At 41.1% G+C, this 10,161-nt stretch overlaps 1 protein-coding gene across 1 annotated transcript in view; it reads right to left on the bottom strand.

The window, feature by feature from the left end:
* Positions 1 to 6,482, bottom strand: part of arhgef19 (Rho guanine nucleotide exchange factor (GEF) 19) — a 19,795-nt gene extending 13,313 nt beyond the window's left edge. Inside the window, exon 1 of the mRNA XM_035655982.1 lies at positions 6,134 to 6,482. The gene's annotated coding sequence lies outside the window, so the exon portion shown is untranslated. The remainder of the gene's footprint in view (positions 1 to 6,133) is intronic.
* Between the last annotated feature and the right edge of the window lie 3,679 nt (positions 6,483 to 10,161).

Consider the following 10,161-nt stretch of genomic DNA (forward strand, 5'->3'; position numbering starts at 1 on the left):
CTAACATGAACATGATGTCAGGCTAAATGTGAGACATTGTATTCATTAGAGGACACTGAGAGCTTTGCTGCCTTGTTGCAGTACCTACTAGACACAGATGGAAGTCACTAAAAATCATTTTTAGCTGTTTTTAGTGTTTAGGTGTGGGTGATGAACCAACTTATATTTTAACACTGATCAGACATTGTGGAAACCGTCTGCCCCCCCCCCCACCCACAACACACAACCAGTTTCTCTCCATGAGCATGAGTCCGGTGTGTTTGGTCAGCTAGACTGGAGTGTCCTCACAGTGTGGTGTGACCAGCTCATGTGTGTGTGTGAGATCGCAGTTTAACTTGGTCACATCAGACCACTAATTGCCAAGCAGTAGACTAAAGAGCCCAGCATTGTCTGCAGAGACAAGACATGACATCATTCAGCGTCACTTCTAGGAAAAACTACCCTCCCGGGCGAAACCAGTTTTTGTAACATTTTCTATCAACGCTGGGATCGTGAGACTCGCCAGAACCTGCCAACAACAAACAGAAAAAACTCTTTTCCAAACTTTTAAACTGGAATTACAAAGTGTTTGTGCTACTTTTCAGTGCAGAATATATCAGTATTGTCATGTGTTTACTGAATGATGTTGCAGGCTGCTGTGGAACTTTAAGTATACAAACCTTTAATCTTGCTGCAGGCTTGTGTGAAGGTTTTCCATCCAATTATTTTATTGCAAATTATGAAGTGTTGACATAAAAACAACTATGGGCAACTGGGAACTTGTTGATAAAATTATGAAATAAATTCTAATGCCTGATTTGAGATAGGCAGGTATTTATCAATACATGATGTGGCTTTGGATATTCTGAAACCATAAATCCCCCATATGTAGCTTATGGTTAGATGAACCGCCAATAAAGATAGACTTTCTATGTCAATTCTTGAAATGCTTTCCTATTCTTTTAAGATTATATTTTTCTATTTTGCACAACATTTTCAAACGTACACGTAAGATACCTGGACGGAAGCCTGGTGGTATCTTCTTGGTATTTTAATGGGCTCAATCTAAATCTCTCAGTCAAAACAAACTCCTCAAATTCTAATCAGAGAAAGCACACCAGATGTCAAGGTGACGCACTAAACCGCATATTTTTTTGTAAGATCAGACGCCCGAATGGTGTGAGAATGGTTGAGTGAATTCAGGTCAGGGAGTTCCTTGGTACTCGTTCCTCTTTTAGCCTCCACCCACTGAGACAGGTGAGCACCCCAGAGGCTACAGAGGAGGTGGGTGGGGGGGGTTACCCAAATGTTTACACATGGTGTGGGTCCTCTTAATCCTCCTCTACAGCCTCAGGCAACTTACCCACGACCTTCCGAGACACTACGAAGATGCATACTGACAACCTGGCTTACAATCACACAAAGCTATGACACACAAAAGGCACATCTGAATGTGAGTGTGTGCGTGTATTTGAGATCTGTCTTTTGATTGAAAGCGACAAGACGCAGAGAGGCCTTCCCTGACCTTGTCTCACCCGGTGGGATTCCCGCTAACAGACACTGACAAACAGTAATCTACCATTTGAAAGCCTGAAAAAATGGCGACCATCTCACACGTAAACGCCAAGACTTTTGGACCTTTAACCTCCCCTTCCCCCCGGCTTTACTCTCTCACTATAACAACTGCAGTCAGATAAGCTGACACACAGGAGACATACAGTCAGGACACAAAGGAGCTATTGACAAACTTATGGAAATAACCTGCTCTAATTATGGTGCTTTGTCATAAGTCGCAAAAGCTAGCAAGTGGATGGAGGGCCAAGGATCCAACACTCAGTAAATCCAGAAAATCTCATAATCAGTACCTTCTGACAGACGATGGTTATCTGTATGTGAGCAGAGACTCTAAGAAAAGGAGTGCTGATTTAGGATGTTTTGTCAGGGTACATGGTCATATGAAAAGTTAAATCAAATACTATTGTAGAGAAAAGACATTGTTCGCTTACTTCCTTGGTCGGTTTGTTCAAAAACCCACCATCACATACATTAACAACGATTTCTTCAATAACAGAATCTCATTATAGAGTAAAAGTGATAAACCAGTATGTAATGTGTCAAAGGGCCCCATTTTAGGACCATAATTAGTGGCTAGTTTCATTATCCAATAATCTGTGGATTAAAATTTTTTTTTTTGATGAATTGATTATCTATAAAATGCCAGAAAATACTTTAAAATTGCCATATCAACATCCCGAGAGAATCATCTTCAAATTTCTTTTTTCACAATTATAGAAAACAGATGTAAAGCAGCATATTCTCACAGTTGAGAAGCTGGGATGAGTTTTGCTTCATAAACAATTTTTAACTTAAACAATAATTTTACATACAGTAGTTTTCTTGTGGTCAATCAATCGCATAAAAAAGACTAAAACCAAGAACGAATTGATCCAAACAAGTATCATCTGTGTAGCCAAAGCCTCCATTGTTGTCCAAAATATATTAAAAACACATCAGTGAGCCACACTGTTTCACTGGGTGACATGTTGCTTCATTACAATGAACATAGTTTATTTTCAGTCAATCCCACATACACTATTACTCCACAGCTGAAAATAGTCCCCAACAAATGTCCTGTTTAATCCTTTTTGAGTAATGATTTCTATAAACTACAGTACCAACCTGTTTTAGGAAATTAGTTTGAAAATGTATATTGACCTGATTTCTGTCTTCAGTAAGAACCAATGGGGGGCTGAGAGCCAAAGACAAGGTAGGTAAGTATTGAGAGACAGACTAATGCTTTGTTGGTTTTGGTCTTTTCATTGGACTTGTTGGCAATAAGAAAATATTAAATATCACCAACCTTATCCTTGTAAGGATGTTTAAGACAACCAAAAATGCCAAGTGTTATCCTTTAATCCATACTCAAAGTTACTGGTGATTACTTTTCTGTTGATCAACCAATCATATCAGTGCCAGAAGCTTTGTAGCAACTTAGCAACACTAAAAGAAGGTGTGCCATTCATGTATCTGCTGTAGTTTCATTTCAGATTTTTTTTTCTTTTCTGGTTTAAATTCATTGAAAAGGAGGCGGCCGGGTTTTCTGTACTCAAACTGTCAATCAGAGCACTTTGATTCAAATCTGATCCTTCGCCACTGAGCTCTCAAGAGGCTGACCTACTTTACAACAAATTGCTGATGCATCTCTTGCATTCATCTGCTCCTGTGTTCACTTTCTTCATCTCTGTTTTCAAGCTCTCTGCTCCACTTTTTTTCCCAGCTGAGCACCAGCAGTTTCTCTTCACCCCCACCTCCTCCTCCTCCTCCACCACCCTGCTTCTTGCTTTTATTATCTGGACAGGTATGGACAAGCCATCCACTGGGCTGCTTGTTGTTTTGAAATGTGATCGGGTATAAGTGGAACGCGCCTTTTATAACGAGCTGACCATCCAGAGCTAAAGCTGTAAACTATTGAAAACCAAACTGTGAATACAGGATTAAAGCCATGAATTAAAAGCGAGCCAAATGCCCTTGAAGAAAAAGAAGAGTTGCTGCTGTTGTACTGAAGAGCAACACCTGGTTTGTGTTTTTTTCCCCCAGAGGAGCAAAGACGCACAAAAAACAAACATTTTCGAGAAAAAGCAATGCCTCCTGTGCCAGAAAGGTATTATCTCGTACGAGTAAAAATGTGAAACACACTGCTTCGTATTGGCCCAGTCATAATGTGAAATAACCTGAGGGCTACAGTGCTAGACAGGTGTGCAGCAACACAGCCGGGGCAGCGCTTGGCACACATTGCCTCCAGGCTCAAGTTTTTAACCTTCATCTACGGGCCAAATATTCTCTGACACGCAGATTAACTAATAAATGACAGAGCCTGAGCAGTGCTGCCTAAAAAGTGAAGGGTTTGTGCTTTCAAGGAGATCTCCGGTTGTCTTAGAAAAGCAGCTTTCCTACTCACAAGTCAAAGCCATCACATTACTATATTATTATTAAGTGAATGCACATCGTTTTAACTCAGTAGGTGGTCTGTTTTATAGTCCAGGTTTGAGTTCACGTCCAACTTCAGAGGCCCCCCAACCCTGAGATGAAACCCTCTGACACACAGAGACACTTTTCCACATTCCCTGGATGACTTGGCAAGCTCATTCTTCTGAAATTGACCACTAAACCGAGGCAGGAGACAAACAAAGAAACTCAGCTGTACACGTGCAAGAGCAAGGACTACTATTATGGGCTATTAAGGCTGCTGCTATTTAGGCCACGAGCCAAAAGGCCAGGAAAGTGAGGGGCCTCCACAAAACATCAGTGTCACTGATGTTTAACCGGCAGGTTCTGCCTAATGATTTTAGCCTACTTTTAGGAAAAACAGGTCAGTGCAAAACACAGAGCAGAGACAGTCACGTTCAGGTTAGCAGCTGAGTGTGTGTGTGTGTGCACGTGAATGTAAATAACATAGGGAGCACAGGTAGCATTTGCATGTGAGGTTAGCAGGAGGAGGTGAGGGAGGTATGGGGTAGAAGGTGTGGTATCCTGGATCGTTTCCCCACAGCACACAGCACACACACACACATGCTCAGACAGCCACTGTCTGAGTGGCAGGTGATGGGGCAGGTGCTCTCCAGACGTACAGTGGGGGAGGGAGGAAGTGGGAAGAGGGAGGGTCCTTGTGGTGAGCTGAGATATAAATCTGTGTGTGATATGAGCAGGCATGCAGAGGAAAATCAAATGTACAGTAGCGTTCTTTAGAGGCTAGAAATTGATTCCCAGCTAAAGGAAATCAGTCATCCTAATTTTTTTTTTTCAATGTGATGACTATTAAGAAACAAAAGAATATTGTTATCTGAAGTCTGCCATCATACAGGGGATCTCCAGCCGGTAATAAAGTGCAGTAAAACAGTTCAAGGTCCTGATTTATGCTTTGTGCTGGTACATGTTTGCCCAACGTGCAGGTGGTGCGTTCGAGTCAGACATATCGTAGTAAATCAGATAATCCAGAAAACACCCTCAGCTATCTATTTGCACTTCAGACAAAATATGTACCTCCAGACTATGCATACAAACAGCAACAGGAGTCAACTCACATGACAATACACTTAGTCATCAGGATGGCAGACAGAAAAGGCATCCGTCACCTCAGCCCGTCTCCTGGCTGAGAGAGTTTGAAGATGTCGAGAAAAAGTCTGGAAGGTGGTAATCTGTCTCACATGTGGGTCACAACAAGAAGAAGGTAGCAGCTTCCGCAGAGCTAAAAATCATAACCTTGAATTGTTGTTTATCTCTCATGAAGCAGTGTCAACAACTCAGGGTGAATCTAAAACCACTGTGCACTGCTGAGAAACTGAGAAACACACTTATTTGCATGAATGCATGAACTAATGAATATGCACACTTCTCGGCCAACAACCCGAGGCTCTTTCAGGTCTTATGCTAAAATGTCCCACGAAGGAGAGCAGCAGAGTAGAGTGTGTGAGCTGCTGCGCCAACTTTCAGCCATGTACAATTTTTAACAACCCCTCATCCAACATACTCGAGACATGCACTTACCTGCCCCGCTCTGCAACAACTCATTGCTGCACTGTAACCATCACATTCAAGGCTCAGCTCACCCTGCACTGCCTAGGGAGCTGCTGGAAACATTATGGATGCAAGCAACCACTTCTTCCAAGAGAATAAATGAATAGTGAATCTCACTGACAGGATTTATGCGTCTACTTGTTCCAGATATTGGGCTCTGCAACTTTATTGATGCAGGAAAACAATGGTAAAACTCAAATTTCACATTTTAAACCTGTATTTAACTGCAATGCACATGCATATATTCAAGGAATTGGCAGGTTTTGTCAGTAAAGATGTAACAATATCCAGGCAAAAAGAGTCCTGTGTTTGCCACCCGATAGTCCATTGCATAGTGGTTTCCTGAATCCTATATGGAGACAATATCTACCATTGTTTTCAGAGTGTATATGCTGTGAGAGAAATGCAATGCACCTGACAAGCGGCACAGCACTACTTCCTCCAAAGTGCACACAAAGCAGAGCCTGCAACTAACACAGCTCAACTTTCACTCCCAGCAGGAAGAGATCATGGAACGTTAAAGTATTTCTCTGCCGTGTTCATGTAAATGAGCTATTGTTGCTGTTTTTCAGTACTTTACCTCATTGGTGTTAGCAGCCTAGTGTGTGCGCTGGATGGTGGCCAGCAGCAGTGTGTGAATCCAGGCCATCCCAGGGTCAGACTGAGCCACTCTGCTATCCATTGCTGCCTTGTGTTCCTCCCGGCTTCTTTTCTCCCTTCTCCTCCCTCGTCTTTTTTTCCTCTCCTTTTTTTAAATCGCAGCTCAGACTTTTTTAAACTGTGCTCTTCTGCCTGGTTCTTCTTCTTCTTCTTCTTCGTCTTGTTCTCAGCCTCCTCGGTAAAACAAAAACAGGTTGAAAAACAGCCACCACTTGCTGCTCTCAGAGCTACTTACAATGCAGATCCTCTCTCTAAGCTCCTCTGCTCTCCCTTCCCTTCCCCTCCCTCCCTCTCTCTCTCTCTCTGTCTCCCTGTTGGGGAAGAGCTCTCTCATTTTCTCTCTTTCTCCTCCCCCTCTCTTGCCCTTCCTCTAACTCTAATAGTTATTTAGTGTCTCATTTCAGCACCTGCTTTGAGACAGAGAGAGGAAGGCACCAGTCAGAACTGGAGAGAAAAATGTTGCTCCTTGATGGGAGTGTGCACAAGTAAAAATGTGCATGTGTGTGTCTGTGTATTGGTGTTAGCGTCTACTTTATCAGAAAAACAATACATACTTGTGAACTGTGTTAACTGAATATGTGAGGTTTGCATTACATTACATTCAAATTCAAAACAAGCACAAATCCTTGCATGCAAAAGTACACATTTGCTTTGTGCATGTCTGTATTTGCATCAGTGTGTGTGTGCAGATTGAAATGCCTGCGGCTGTGTGTGTGTTTGTTTGTCTGTATGCAGCTTTCACTAAACGTCAAACTGTGGAGTTGGTGACAGAAAGAAGCTGCTGCAGCATGCTTGAACTCTTTCATCTCTTGCAGTGCTCTCCGCTTGCTGCTGTATCAACTATGTTCACTAATCAAACATGAAAAGAATGATGGTGGCGGTGGGGGTAGGGGTGGGGTGGTGGGACGGGTTACCTCGGGACACTAGTTTACTGAGCAGTGGACGTGTAATTGTCCCCATTTTTGTTAAAGGGGGAAAACAGGTCGCTAAAGACTTGAGAGCTGTTTGTGATGTTCCTTTTGTATGCCTGAGACAGTGTTCAAATTAACCAATTAATAACATAGGACAAAGTTGTTTTAACCCTGAACATTCCTCAGTAGCTTTAAAGCTGCACTAATCAACATGTTACATTTACAATGTTATAAGAATTATCATCTGATCGGGTGTTGTACGGATTGCAAAGCCCATTTTAGGCTATATAAATAAAATTAGGCTAGACAAACCGCCTGCTTTGGCTTCATTTCCAGACGTAGCACTCAGCTGTTTGTGGCAGAAAAGCTCTAAAAAGGCGACTGTTTACCAGCTTTATAAAGTGATATGTCAGTGCTGTGTATTTGACCTTATTTTGCTTAAAGAGCCCCTCCAGTTATGTTTTAACATGTATATAAAGTTCTCTTCTTTAAACACTAATTTGTATCTGATATGTTCTTTTCACAAAAAATACATATCTTGTTAAAATCTCTGAATGACATTTACTACTATAATATTGTAGTGTCTTTTGCAGCTTTATACACATTATTCTCCAAAATCCAACCAGACATATTTAATGTTTGGAAACTTACAACCTCCGCTAAAAATTTAAATAAAGTTCTGTGGGTTTGAACAATATTTTGCTGCACAAAAAGAGTTTGTAATGACTGACCAACCAAGGATCAATGAGATTTAAGTGGTTTAAGAGGTTGTCTTAATCTGATTTCTTTTTTTTGTTGTTCAATATAAGATCAGCAGAGATATGGGTTATTCAGAATTATTGATTATATATATGTATATATATATATATATATATATATATGTATATATATATATATATGTGTGTGTGCAAATGATCATATTATCATTTTCTGATTTATGCATACAAATGTAACAATTAATTGCACTGAACATCAGATTGATTATTATATGTAATTATGCACATATTCTACATATTTGTGATATACAGTATATCAATATTGCAAACATATTCTTATTAATATCATATTTCATGATTTCAGACATATCACCCAGCTCTACAGTATATCTGCATCATACTTTGCAGCATCGTTACCCTGCGGCTTTGTTTTGCAGCTCGTGCATGCAAGCGTCTCCTTCCCCGCTCCAGCAGCCAGTGAATGAGCCAGACGGTGTCCACGGTGCATACCTGTGCTCGCTGACATGTACTAACTCACTCTTCCTGCAGGCCATGGCAGAGCAATCATAACAATCAGAAGATGAATGTGGCCAAGAGAGAGGAAAAGGGAGGGAGAAAGAGAGTGTAAATGTATGTACTAAAAAAAACATAAGGATGACAAAGACGAAAAAAGATAGACAGAGGGAGGAGAGGGTGAAGAAAAGGGTGAAGAAAGGAGGAAGAGGAGGGGGGGATAAAATAAAAGTCAGGAGATGCCTCAAGACCAAAGCCTGCAGTGCAGTTTGTGAGGGGAGGAGGGAGAGGAAGAGAGAAATCATCAGTGAACACCTGTCTGTTTCTGACTCCTAATAAATCAGCGTCCTCTTTACCTGTCTGCAGGTCTCTGCTGCTGGGAGGAGGTTACATCCTCTGAGGGGGCAGGAGGAGAAGAAAGTGGAGAAGGTAGATGGAATGGATGATAACATTAAAGTTTATCCCTACAGCACAGTACAGAAAAGTATCTCCCAGCTTGCACATCAGCATTTCAGAATCCCACGCTGAAGAGGCATTTGCATTCATCAAACTAGATTTATTTCGCCCTAAAAGGTCTTAAATGCAAAACAGCTCACACACAAAATATGTCCTACAATATGGAGGTACTATTTCACTCTGTACAGTAGCCACTCTCAGAAATCCTCCACACAAACTTCAAGTAGAAAAGACGGACATGCTCAGTAAACATGTACAGTATATGTGCATGTAAATATACATTGCAGACGAGGGTGTAGATATTTGCAGTTGTTCTTCATCATAGTGAAGGCAACGGACAATCTTGATAAACAGCTCACAATCAAAGCCTTTTAAAAATAAACCACAAAAAAGACTGTTCTTCTTACAGTATCAGCTAGTGGCAAAAGATGGGTGCACTTTGACCTCAGGGGGCCATCATAAAGAAAACACAAACAATGTCAACTCAAACTGGAGGGGTAGTCCACTGATTTAACACAGAAACAAAAGTTTACTCAAGTCTGAGAAAATAACCCACATCAGGGTTACCTTGGCTTGGGTTTAAAGACCACAAATGTTTGATAGAAAGCTTGCATTACAGACTGGGAGGTATGAAGGTATTAACCAGGCAGGGAAAGTCTAATCAAGTTAAGTAGGAGGAGTCGTATGGGAACTGTAAATTCCCATTTCAAGTATTTGTTTTAATAATATCTTCAATGCTCCTCGACATAGAAGCACAATAATGTCCTGGACAATGTAAGGATACTGTAGGTTTATGTTATGGCAATCAGTTTGAGTTATTTCAATTTGGCAGATGGCTCTAAATAAAGGCCAAATTTAGCCAAAAGTGACCCAGAGGAAATTCATTTAAGCTCCAGATTGTGTCAGTTTTTTTTTTATTTTTAAAAAATAATCTTCCACTTCTGCTCATTGTTAGCAGCACACATTAAGAATTTTAAGGGTAAGTGACTAAAAGATCCTGATATTTTCTAGCACAGTTAATTTTGTACTGATGATACAAAGAGGAGAGTTTCTATGCAGAAGAACCAGACTTTTCCTCCTGGAAGCCTCTAAAATAACTCCTCCTAGTTTGCAACTCTATGAAAGAAGTTCCATAACAGGAAATATATGATCCAGCTGTATTTGTTTTTAAGTTTGACCCACACTGTACTGCCCCAAACTGTACGGAAGTGCAACACTATATCAGCGGACTGCCCCTTTAAAAAGTAACTTCCCAGCAGTGTTTCGCTGCCCTCTCTGGTTGAAATTTCAACCTCTGACCACACCCAGCCTCACTGATGGGTGTGGTTATGTGTGTTCAGAAGTGTGCTCCA

This window comes from Morone saxatilis, unplaced genomic scaffold (assembly GCF_004916995.1).
Source record: "Morone saxatilis isolate NCDOM2014 unplaced genomic scaffold, NCSU_SB_2.0 Contig15, whole genome shotgun sequence".
NCBI classification, from domain to species: Eukaryota; Metazoa; Chordata; class Actinopteri; family Moronidae; genus Morone; species Morone saxatilis.